The sequence below is a fragment of the Ovis canadensis genome, chromosome 19 (assembly GCF_042477335.2).
Source record: "Ovis canadensis isolate MfBH-ARS-UI-01 breed Bighorn chromosome 19, ARS-UI_OviCan_v2, whole genome shotgun sequence".
NCBI classification, from domain to species: Eukaryota; Metazoa; Chordata; class Mammalia; order Artiodactyla; family Bovidae; genus Ovis; species Ovis canadensis.
In genome coordinates, this window is record NC_091263.1 from 60763552 (window position 1) to 60776772 (window position 13221).

The window sequence follows — 13221 nt, forward strand, 5'->3', positions numbered from 1 at the left end:
GGGTTGCACAGTCGGACACGACTGAAGCGACTTAGCAGCAGCAGCAGTATTAAAGGAAGTAAATGAATCAGTTCAGTTCAGTCACTCAGTTGTGTCCAACTCTTTGCCACCCCATGAACTGTAGCACCCCAGGCTTCCCTGTCCATCATCAACTCCCAGAGCTTACTCAAACTCATGGACATCAAGTCAGTGTTGCCATTCAACTATTCATCTTCTGTTGTCCCCTTCTCCTCCTGCCTTCAATCTTTCTTGGAATATTATCTGATATTAAACAAAACTCAGTAATCTAAATTTGCTAGTGAGAGTTGCTAAGAGAGGGGGAATCCATTGTCTCTAGGAAGTGAAACTAAAAGTTGGGACTGGAGTGGTGAGTCAAGGGCCAGCTCTTTCTCTTTATAAGCTTCTTTTCAGTATTAATTTTTAAAACTGTATTCATACATGACTTGGCTATAAAACCAAACTAATTAGAAATTGAAATGAAATGTTAAGGGGAGTGAACAATCAGCAGATATAAGCTCCTGGCACAAGTCTCAGGTCTGACCTATTTTTATCATTATTTACTCTTCTCTGTGCCCAAATAAAAAGAGGTGTGGGACTTCCACAGTGGTCCAGTGGTTAAGAACCTCCCTGCCATTACAGAGAACATGGGTTCAATTCCTGGTCTGAGAAGATTCCATATAACTTGGGTCAATTACTGAGCCCACACAAGGCAACTATTGAAACTCAAGTGCTCTAGAACCTGCGCTCCACAACAAGAGAAACCACAGCAAAGAGAATCCCGAGCATGGCAATTAGAGAGTAGTCCCAGATCACTGTAACTAGGGAAAGCCTGGGCACAGGAACAAAGACCCAGTGCAGCCAAGATAAATAAATAAAACGTTTTTATTCTTAAAAAAGAAATAAGAGGTGTGTACATCTGGAAGGCAGGATTGCTCTGGGAGGTGGATGGGAGAACATAGGGAGAAGTCAGTCCCTGCACCTTAGGTCAGTGTTTGAATCTTTCGAGCTTTGTCTGACTCTGCTTAGCACGTCTCTGTCCAGAAAGTAAGCCTCAGACACATTATAACCTCAGAACTCATGCCCCACACATCAAGGGACTACACTGATATGAGATATATGGACATCACATGTTCAGGGGTACATTTTCATGTTGCAGCCTGGCCACATGAAAAGAGCCTTTCCACAGATGCTCTAGAATGCCAAGCTAAGGTACAAATGATTGCTAGGCTCTTGTTAACAATCAGACGGTCAACCCCATTTGAAATTCATACATGACCGAGGACATAGTTTTTCAAGAAGAAAACAGATCCCACCAATGCCACTTGTGATTTTGTCTCGAGGTAGAACGACTTCCAAATAAATAGGTTTGCTGAGAGACAGCTGTCTTTGCCATGGCACCAGACTGAAGTTTATCCCATGGTGAGCAGTTTCCATTTTTACTACAGCCCAAACAGGTGCAAACTGAGCTGTGAAAGCCTGTGGTGGGGAGGCCAGGGCATGTCCTTGAAGCTTCTGCCCGGGGTCCCATGGACACTTAACGTAACCCTTAGCATGAGGTCCTTCCCTCTAGATATCAAAGCCATTCATTTCAAGCTGAATCGTTAAAATTCAGTTAGAACAGATCTTCTACCAAGATGCCATTAGTGGGAAGAAATTATTACCTTAATAATATCTAGTCTCCTAAAGGCCCACAAGTGGTTAAACAGTATGAATTATCTCCTTCTGTCACAAAAGACCGTGAAAACAATACGCAGTGTTGTGTGGGGAGCAAGGATACATATTAAAAACTCCAAATATCATCAAGACTTTATTTACTGCTCCCCCACATAATCCCAGCATTAAAAGAGTGATGAACAATGACTGAAGAAGGGAAAACCCGACAGACAAAAGCAACTCTGAATGCTCTCTATCCCTGCACCAATAGTAGTTTGAAAATAATGTCCATCAGGATCCGTATGTTTTCTGCATATGTAAGAACACTCCTGCACAGGGGGCTTACTTCATAACTGAGATTCTTTTTCATTTAATTCAGTCATATTAGATTATGGGGCTGATTATGATCATATCCACAAATCAGTATTTTAACAGAGTTTCCATGGAAACACTATATGCCCCTGTTTTTTAACTTTTTGGACAAGGCTTTGCCTGTTTAACAACTTGAACAAGTTTGACGAGGACAACATGTTTTGTTTAAGTTACATTAACTGGGGCCAATATTTCCTAATTGCATTACCAGGAGAAACATTCACGGCATTACTCGTACCATGGAAAACCTCCCCTAGTCTCAGCGTTCGATTTGCTTTAATCACAGGAGAACAGGAAACATACCAGGATCGCCTTGTCTTATCAAGTTTTAAATGTGTTAACTGCTTTTAAATCTACAAAATAATCTCCCTTATTAAATGACAAAGTTAGTCTTGTTAAGAGGATCGGCATTCATGGCTATATCCATCGATTTTAAAAAATGCAAACATACTAGCTCTCTGCTAGAGAGCTGATCTCATTGTGCATAAATGCATACCCTTATTTGCATACAGTTTCAGAAAAATTTCATCCTCCCAAAAATGCACACCCCCTAAAATGGTGAAAACATAATAATATCAAACAGAATATACCAAAAGTGATGTGTAGAAAACAAGAACTTTTCACAAAAGCATCTTTTTTGGTTTTTTTAGGTATTTACACTCAAACAACCAGAGACGTTTACTTCTAGCAGTCCACAATTTTTGTGTAGCCTGTAGCAAAGTTTTCGAAAATGCTGTGCTATATAAAGATATGGGGGAAGGGAGCTTTACAGACTAAAGTCAGAGTTCACCCTGACAGCATATAAAACATGTGGCCTGAAGCTCTGTGAGATGTCTGCATCTGAAATGCTGGTGGAGCTTAATAAAATATCAGGGAGGAATAGTTTAATTTTATAGCAATAGGCACTGAAGCAGTAATTTGAGTGGGGCAAACTGTATTTTAATACATCAAAGTATACTATACTACAGGGAAGTCAAATATATTTTTAAAAGACAAATGTTCCCTATTAGAATTACTTGACTTGAAAACTTTTCTTTCTGAAGGAGGGTAAGTAGAAAATAGTCCTAGTCTCCCCCAAGAGCTACCTGTCTTACTTTTTCAACTCTGGACACATCTCAGAAGTTAGCTGATCTGTTTCCAAGTGAACACCTTTCATTCAGGGTGTGGAGTTGCAGACGGATGCTGTACACCACAGTGCCGAGTGTGTGGTTCTTTCTTGACCCTGGAAAGCCAGCTGTCCAGTGGTATGGTGGTCAGGACCCCTTCACCCTCTCTGTGCTCTTTCTGATCTGAGTCCCAGTATCCTCTCCTCTGCATGACGACTGAGAGTCCCTCAGTGTGAGGGCAGGCTGTGCTCCTCTGTGAGTCTGGATGTTTTAAAGCCAGCATGGTCCAGTTCATGTGGCTGCCCAAACCACTGCCTGGTGGAGGGGCAGGAGTAAGCCCGTGAGATGCCATGCTTTTCCTGCTACTGGTCTAGAGGTCAAAGGCAGTTCTCCCCTTCCTCCCCAGTGATGAAGAGAGGGCGGGACTGCGGGGCGGCTGCTGAACAGTGGAGCAGCCATGACAAATACGGCCGAGATCTGACTGATAGCACCGTCCTGGGGATGGACCAGATTAGCACTAGCTCCATGCACAAAGTGCCCTGCTTTCTTCACCTCTGGCCCCAGGATGCTTTCCCAGCCCAAAGCCACAGCAGACAGGCTGGCCTCTTCTCTTGGTGGCCCTTGGCCCCAAGAAGCAATAGGCAATAGGGAACCACAAGGGCAGAGGTCTTACTGGGTTGGGGTGAATGGATTATTTCTACCAAGTCTGCTGTGTCTGAGCTATGACTCTTTTAGGGCCCTTCATTTGCTGATGAATGCTAAGGGGCTGGGAAGAATGCAATTCTTTAAAGGCTTTCTTTTTAAAAAAAGAAGAATAAAAGGCTTTAAAATGAGGCAATGCAAGTTCAAGTCCCCACTCTATTACTTACAAACTTCTCTCTGATGAGTGATTCACCCTTGCTAAGATTCAGGTTTTCATTCAGTAAGATGCAGGCAATAATAGTTTCACTCATGGAATGGAGGAGGAATTCATGATGGTTTTCAGGTAAAGTACGCTGTGCCTGAGACGTTCTGAGTCTCCTATGAGTTTTAGATGTTTCCATTCAGCTCTGAGAATTTAGGGACATACTGTGTCAGTCACAGCAATCTCACTTCTAGACAGAGGAAGAACTAAACCCAGAAGAAGCTGCTGATTTAAGCAGCTCACATGTGACAGAAGAGAAAACACTGCGAATTACAGCCACAGTTTCCTCTTGGTCCATTTGTTGTCCGACCTTTGCTACCCTTTCGGACGGACTTCTTTAGGACCGGGTACTTCATTTTCTTGGGCACGGGACCTTCTCTTCTGGGAAAGTGTCAGCAAGATAACCCACATGAGCTCAGTCTGACCTGCCACTCCCCCAGACACTTAGCAATCACAGGGAGCTCTGCCTTGGGACCACCTACATACTCAAATGGAGAAACAAAAAATGCCTGTGCCATCCCCTGGCTCAGTCGTATTTCTGGTGCACACCAGAAGTTTCTGTGCAAATGCACAGAACACAGCCTAACTTTTGTTTAAGTATGCCCTAATATTTTGTCTTGAGAGACAAAATATTTTGAAGTCTCTTTTAAAAAATAAAGAACTTATTTTTATCACTGTAGAAAAATTGCTGTATTCACAAGGTCAAAAAGAAAATACCAAATTTACAGCAAGATGTAGAAGCTGGGTAGGTGGGTTCAGTCAATAACTTCCTATGAGGCGATTCAAATTCTCCCCTCAGCAAACTGGCCCTTGACTTTGGATTCCACACTTACCAGTCACTTCTGCACATGCAAGGATCTGCTTCAGAAACAGTGACTAGGATTATGTTCACAGGATGCCACTGGTTGTCCCGTTTGTTCTCTGTTTCGGCCACTGGGCTGGAAAGGATTCTCAGGCCATGCTGGGCTCCATGGCTTTGCTGGGTGGGACCCAACCTGGGCCCACAGACGTTAGTTACCTCAAGCACCTTTTGCCACCCCTGGACTGCTGGCTTTCATGTCCACACTTGACTCAGGAGGGAAAGTCCTGTTCCACTAACATGGCATCAGCACCCTGGCAGGGCCAGCTCTTCCTCGACTACCTGTGTGTGTAGCTGACGGCTCCATGCTGTAGCCCCTCAGACACGCGTGGGATGGATTCACCCACAACCACAATGTGTAAGTAAAAGATCAGGATTTGATACGCATGTGCTGTGATTTCATAGCACTTGTGAAACTGAAGTCCTCTCCACCTCTTCCCAGAAGCACATGAAGGATGACAGGAGGTATCTCTCCACTTACAGCGAGAGGTGGATTAGACAAAACACACAGCCTGTGAAGTGACAGCATCTCCCAAAGTATGTAACAGGGCTCAGGGCTCAGTGCACAGCTCAAATCCCAACCCCAACTTCAGAAAGCACCATTCTTGCAAAGGGGTGTGTGGAGGGGAGGGAGAGAGAGCTTCTCAATATCAGTACTATAGCTATAATGGGAGATGGGGCCTGGGGGACCACCGGGCCTCTTCACCTCTTCTCCAGCACTGGCTTGCCTGAGTTTCCCCTCACCCTCTGTGCTGTAGCCACACTAGGTCCCCAGTAGCTCTTAGATGGCTCCTTTGGGCTATCTGTCTGACCTGTTAGCTTTACATGTCACTTTACCTTGTCACCCCTTCTCTTTCTTTTTCAGGAAAAGTCTAGCCCACTCTTCAGCTGGTTAAAACATCCATAGGAACGGCTGCTCCAACCTCCCAAGTCAGGTACCCTGATGATATTCCCTTGTAATAACATGTACCTCCTCTTCCTAGCACTTTCATATATTTGAAAATATGTGTATCTCCCTATGAGACTGTAGGGTCCATCTGGATTGTAGGACTATTTATTTTTCTGTCTTATTTTCATGTCCATAATATCCTCAAACACAGAGACTGACAGGTAAGGAACGCTCAATAGATGTCTCCTTAACAAATAAATAATATATAATGAAATTTATAGTGGACTTTCAGAGATGAGATACAGGGCACAGTGAGAGTCCCTCTAACATACTCTATTTTTATAAAAGGGTGATTTTACCTTCAGGAAAATTTAAAGTCCAGGAAGTAAAGCAAGTCCAATCTCTAAGAAATAAACACCTACATTGCCCATTCTCAGTAATGTCCCAGTAGATTTACCCATCTCAGCTCTTCATCACACACAGCAGCAGCATGCAGCTGTATTTCCAAATGCCCTTGTGGTAGGAGCAACTTGGGGCCATGGATAGAAACTTATAAACATCAGCTATAGCAGTGCAGAGCAGTACACTGAGTTTATTTTCTCCTTGGCCCTAATTAGAATCACAAATGAAATGTTGACAACACATGAAGGAGCCTGCTTGTTGAACACAAATGTTTCCACTCCTATCAACCTCGAAACTCTGATAGTCATGCTTCATGATGAAAGCTAAACAGCCCTGGGGAGATGACTGCATGTTTTCTCTAATTACACAAGGATGGAGAAAAGGGCCTCCTGTTGAGGACAGACTGACTAGAGGAAAGATTGGTAGGTATACCTTAAAAAAATAACGATACATAGTAGGTAACCCAATATGGGCTTCCTGGATGAAATGAAAGGATGAGACCACTTCTGTGGCACCAGAATAGGAAATTATTATAAAAACTGACTATTATAAACATGGCTGGATGCTGCATCAAAGTCAATGCAGGCCCTTTATTTGGTTAACAAAAGTCCCACATGAAGGTTGTAGTCACACGACATCAACAACCAACTTTGTTTGTAGAACTATTTTGATGACAAGCAGAGATACGCAGAGCACAAATTCACTTAGATTGCAAATGATTCCAGGCAAAGACACACACACACATAGACGCATGCTCTATAATCCTAAAAGATGGTGAATGCTGTCACACAAGCAAAATGCACCTTTGCATTTAACTTGCTCATTTTCGTCCCAAACAGATTAGTGCAAGTAGATACAGCCTATGTGCCTAGTTGATCCATGTCATACAGACACACTAATAGAAAACGTATTGCTATGTGCAAGGGCAATTTTTATTAAGATTCTTGCATAAAAATATTATTTAACCCTCCTTGCAAATCTTCCAGTTGGGTTCTTTTGTACAGATGATGAAATTGAAGATCACAGAAATTAAATAACTCACTCATGGTCACAGAGCCAGTAAATGTAGAAGGTAGTATTTGAATCTAGATGGTTTCACTCCAGATTCCATGCTTTTAACAGGGATGCCAGAATGAAATGGTGGGATAGATAAAGGCTGGAATAATGAAAAAGATTCCTAAAGTTTGGAATCTTTAACTGGTGAGTTACAATCCTGCCTGAAACAACTGTGTTTTCCAGAACATTTTCAAGCCAACATAGAGCAAACTGTTTTAAAGAGAAAACAGCAAAAAGCACTGATTCATTATTTCATCATAATATACATACACTAAACACTAACTTGAAAATATGAAGAACAGATTGTCATCTATTTCAGAAACTGGATTATTATGTTATAGTAAAAGTACAAGAGCAAATAAAAATTTACCAAGAAGAGCTGCAGAAAACACTCATTTTATGTGTAACATAAGTAAACAATCAAACAAGAACATGAATTTGATTCCAATTTATATTCTTGGGGCAGGGACAAAAGTAGCCAATCAAAAGATTTAAGTAAAACAATGTGTCAGTGTGAGGCCTTGGCCAGGCTTCCCAAGCTGCCATATTTCTTGATCCTTTTGTTTCTTTCATTAGCTCTGTATCAACCAGCATCTGCCTATGTTTATTTCACCAGCTGCAAGAGCTCGCTAATTACTTTTAATCATACTTATCTGAAATGCATCTTTATCTTCACATACATCCTGTATGCAGGCAAACCAAGTGCTGGGAGGCTGAGGTTGGGAAGACAATGGGATGGAGAGTCTGCACTTCCTCCAACCTTGACAGGGTGGATGGACCCCAAAAAAGCAGCATCTAAGTCTGTCTCTGCTATTAGCCGAAGAACTTATGAGACCTGGTTCTAAGAGAGCTGGGCAGCGTCAATGTCCAAGCAAGTCATATGCAATCTTTACATAGGCATAACAGGTGCAAGGTGATGAGATGGTCAGCGCTGATTTTGATAAAATAAGTAAAAATTGCAAAACACCCTCCAAACTGGTAAGTTTTTTGAAGGCCAAGAGTCAGCCTGCTATGTCTTTTCCAGTTCCCCTGGCCCTAGCTCAGACCCGGGCTCACTAGACAAGTGGATGCTGAGAGGTAGTCTCATGCATTTTAGCCTCTCTCTGTCTCCCTGAGCTTTAGGGGAGTTGGAGGTACACATTTCATATTCACTACTCCACTGATTTTATCAGTCATCTCAAGGCCAGAAGAAAGGAATTTAAACTCTATACATAGTCATATAAAGTAAACTGAATGCCCCTAGGTGGTCCTTGAACCTGAATTTTTACCTTATCCAAAGGCAAGAAAGAATGAGGAGGTACACACATCTTTTCCACTTTCGTACTAGAGAAACCATATGGTAGCCTTGATTCTCCACTGAATGGCTCAAATGAAAACCGTATTTTTATCTTCTGAGTTAGTTAGAGCTTCCAGATGATAAAATTTGTAGCTTACCATAAAAAAGAATGGATTACATTTTTAAAAAGATCTTAAGACATAAAATACATAAAACGATAGGTTCCCTGAATATTTTATTCAATATAGATGCTCACAATCCATGTGTTCACAATAAATACTCTGGAGACTTTGAGCAAGTTGTTAAACTTTTCTGTGCCTTATTTTTGTCATTCATTCATTTATTCAGTATTAATTTAATATGCATACTACATGGTACTAGAGAAACTAAGGGAAGAAACAAAAGCCATCTTAAGCTTATAGACTGAGTTATTGTCACCTTTAGGTGACAGAATGCAAATAAAAAGTGGAGACTACTCATGCTCTTCAACATCTGTGAGTCTTCTTCTTACAAAACACACAGCTACATTATATTCCTCAATGTCCTTTGCTATTAGATATGATCATGTGATTTTATTCTGCTCATGGAATTCTCTAGGCCAGAATACTGGAGTGGGTAGCCTTTCCCTTCTCCAGGGGATCTTCCCAACCCAGGGATTGAACCCAGGTCTCCCACACTGCAGGCAGGTTCTTTACCAGCTGAGCCGTAAGGGAAGCCCAAGAATACTAGAGTGGGTAGCTTATCCTTTCTCAGCAGATCTCCCCAACCCAGGAATCGAACCAGGGTCCCCTGCATTGCTGGTGAATTCTTTACCAACTGAGCTGTCGGGGAAGCCCCTTATTCTGCCCAGCGGAGTACAAATGCACTGCTAAGAACCATTTCCAGGCCTGGTCAATGTCTGGTCCTCGTCTTCTTTCATCAGTCAGCTGAGGGACAGAACTCTGAGAACTAAGAGGGAGGCATAGTGGCAAGATGGCAGGAACCTGAGTCCCTGAGTGGCTGAATGGGTATCTGGCCCCTGTCAACCTGACCTAGAACAACAAATGAGTAGTTGTGTTGAGCCACTGAGATCTGGAGGTTTACTTGTTACAGCAATTATGACATTAACAATTCATAAATTACCTAATATAAATCCTTACCAATATATGGCCCACTGGAAGCACTAAATAAATGATATGATAATCATTTAAAATATATATTCCTAATTCTTTTGTTGTATGTTTCATAAAACCAAAAAGAAAATGAAAAACAAGGAAGGAAGGGTTAGGAAGGGAGGGAGAAAGGTAGGACAAAATAATACTGAGGTCTTTTAAAAAGCTCTGCAAAAAGTTTATACCTAGGTGTCATTTGGTCATCCACAACCCTAGGGAAGTATTTTCCAAGTACCAAACCTCTCTTAATTACTAAATGAAATTTCTGCGTGGATCTGTGGTGCCAGGGGCCTCGTTCAGGCTATCCTGAGCTGCAGCTGTCCCTTGGCTTGGCTGCCTCTCCCACATCAGAGCCCCACAGCACCTGCTTTGCATGGGGCTCACTGACAGTGAGTCGGGGTGGGGGGGCACTTTGCCAAGATTTTACCAAAGCAGACATTAAAACTGGGAGAAATGCTCCTATGAGTTATAAGGTCTGGTCACATGTGGTGATCATTTGGCAGAGAAAGACAGGTGTCACTTTGGAGCTAATCTTCCTGGAGTGAGAGGAAGTAAACTCTAAGGATGCTCTGTTTACACATTTAATACAGCTAGTTACTGGGGGATAAGCCATCTCAAACATGCCAGTAAACAAAGCGAACCTCTCCTTGCTATTTAACAAAAGTCAGCTTTTTTTTTTTTTTTTTTTTTTGACGGTGCTGGTTTCTGCACTGCTGAAAGGTCTTTTCTTGCTGGGAGTGGGGCCTACTGTCCAGTGGAGGTGCATGGCCTTTCATCGTGGTGGCTTCTCTCGTGGAGCATGGGCTCTAGGGCGCTCGGGCTTCAGCAGCTGCAGTGCTTGGCTTAGTTGCTGCGGCTCCCGGGCTCTAGAGCACAGGCTCAGTAGTTGTGGTGCATGGGCTTAGCTGCTCTGCAGCATGTGCGATATTCCCATACCCGGGATCGAACTCGTGTATCCTGCATTGGCAGGCAGATTCTTTACCACTGAGCTACCAGGGAAGCCAAAGTCAGCTCTTCTCCTTTGCATTTTGAAAATTACAGCTGTACTACGTGGTGGTTGTAGCAAGTTGAATATGCAGAGGTAAAAAGAGGAAAAAATTTTTCTTCTCTTTCTTCTTAAATCACCCTGTCCCCTAGAGAATCAGTATTATCAATATAGTGTCTATCCATCCCCTACTTACTCAATCTTCAGACAAATCAGTGCACATTTTTAGACTTAATCTTCCCACCTCTCAGATTTTTTGTTGTTGTTGTCATTTCAACATAAATGGGACTATACAATATGCATTCTTATTCAAATTGCTTTATTTAACCTAACAATTTATTATGAATATTCTTCTAGGTGGATATATTTAGCTCTAACTTATTCTTTTAAAATAGCTGAACAATATCACCTTGGAAAAAGAGCTATTACACATTTGCTAGATTTTAAGACATCATCCATTTTGTGCTATGCTAAGTTTCTGCAACCATGCCTGACTCTTTGTTACCTCAGGGACACTGTAGCCTGGCAGGCTCCTCTGTCCATGGGATTCTCCAGGCAAGAACACTGGAGTGGGTTGTCATTTCCTTCTCCAGGCGATATTCCCGACCCAGGTTATCAAACTCACTTCTCTTATATTTCTTCTTTACCACTAGCTCCATGCCACATCTTTTCAAATGTTATTTTTTTTTTGGAGGAAGGTGAAATGTTAAATAGACCAATTTATATGAGGAAATTTTCTCACTTAAAATGAGCAAAAAGATAGGGAAACATTCTGACTTAAAATGAGCAAAAAAATATAGGGAAGCACTTGGACTTAAAATGGACAAAACTGTATAGGAAATATACAAAAATATACAGAAACTAGGAAGTTCTTGAAATTGCAGTGTGACAGTAACCACCATATTCCTCTGAGAGTGTGTCTGAAGCAAGTTCTGTGCTGAGAACTGGGCTCTCGACTAGATCCTGGTACTGGGAGCCCCTCAGAGGAGTGGCCTGCCCTCACCTGACCTGTGGGTCTTTTGCACACACAGTTGTCTTACCACGTTTCTGCTCTGACTTAGGGAGGGAGGGACAGAAGGCGCTGCAGGCATTAGCATGCCTATCACACAGCCTCCCTTTGGTCTCTGGGCTGAGGCCAGGTGGCATAAATCACTCAGCCTCTGCATCCAAAGCCCTTCTAGGTCAGGAGCCCCTTCCACTCTAAGTGTGCACTGCCATTTTGAATGGCTGTTAGAGTCAGCAGGAGTAAAACTGAACCAAAGAGCTGCTTTGGGCAATAGGCCACAGCTCCCAGGAACCAATCAGTTGCGGGGGTTTACTGTGTGTTCCCAGGGCACTCACATATATTAGCTGGGAGCAGTGAGTCAAAACCCTTTGGGGTCTGCGAAGACATACTACTTTACAGGAGACCCCACTTCTGATCATCTGCTCTACCAGGCCCGTGCTGTGAATGCAGCCCTTGATCCTCCCTGCATCCTGTGAGGCTGGCATTCCACAAATGAGGAAGCTGAGGCTCTGAGAAAGTGAACGATTTGCCTAAGACCATCCAATCTGAGAGCACAAGCACCATGAAAGCGTGCTTCCTCGTTGAGCCACACAGGCTGACTCTAACTGCAGGTACGCTCAACTGCCCACAGTTTTCCTGGGCAGTGTCCTGGCCTCTTATACCCAACTACCCCGTCAGTGGATACATTTTCAGACCTCTGAGTCCATGAGACTTGGACCCTAGCGGGCTCTGCAGGACACCAAACAGCTCTGCTGCAGCCCAAAGAGACACCTAAATTCTTTATTTGTCCGAGCTCCCCGTAAGTCTGTAAGTACAAAGCCTTTCAATCCCACTCAAGCGTTCTACCAGAATGACAAAGTTCTGACATAAGAGGGCGCTAAAGATCCTCCTCCTCAGCCCTCTCATTGTACAGACAAGGAAATGGTGGAGGATCTGCCCAGCAGGGTGGCGGCAAGTGGGAGCAGGTGACAGCTAGCTGTGGCGAGCAGTGACAGTAGTGGCTAGGCAGTGGGACAGAGCAGGGTTTCACAGCTATAGCCTGTGGGTCCATCCAGTCCTCCGCCTGTTTTGTTTTTATTAATAAAGTTTTACTGGGGCTCGGGCACACCATTTGTTTCCAGATTGTGGTTGGTACATGCTATAACATCAGAGTGGTTGCAACAGACACTGCGTGACCATAATGTCTTAAATATTTACCATCAGCACTTTACAAAAAAGTTTGCTGGCCCTGGGAAAGACAGAAGCACACAGCTTGTAAGTTATCAGAAGCTTTCTGGTTCTTAGAGGGACCGTTAGGTTCACAGGTGTTTGTTACATTCTGGCCCACTGATGACTGCTCCACACAGACCGTGATGGTCATGTATCGTACAGGAAGAGTTATTAAATCCTGCACCTGAGAGTAGACAGGAAAAAAGGAGGGAAGGAAGGGAGAAAGAAAGGAACCCTTTAGTCCTTATGAAGGTTTAAATGCCTCTTTATTGCCTGTGCTTGGCTTTACGGCATTGCTTTGCGGATGCTCAAAGAACGCTGGGGAGAAGGACTCAAGACGACAGACTGAAGGA

The 13221-nt window shown here is 43.1% G+C and overlaps 1 protein-coding gene across 1 annotated transcript in view; it reads right to left on the bottom strand.

The window, feature by feature from the left end:
• CACNA2D3 (calcium voltage-gated channel auxiliary subunit alpha2delta 3) overlaps positions 1–13221 on the bottom strand; it is an 871226-nt gene that overhangs the window by 112261 nt on the left and 745744 nt on the right. The gene's annotated exons all lie outside the window — the stretch shown is intronic.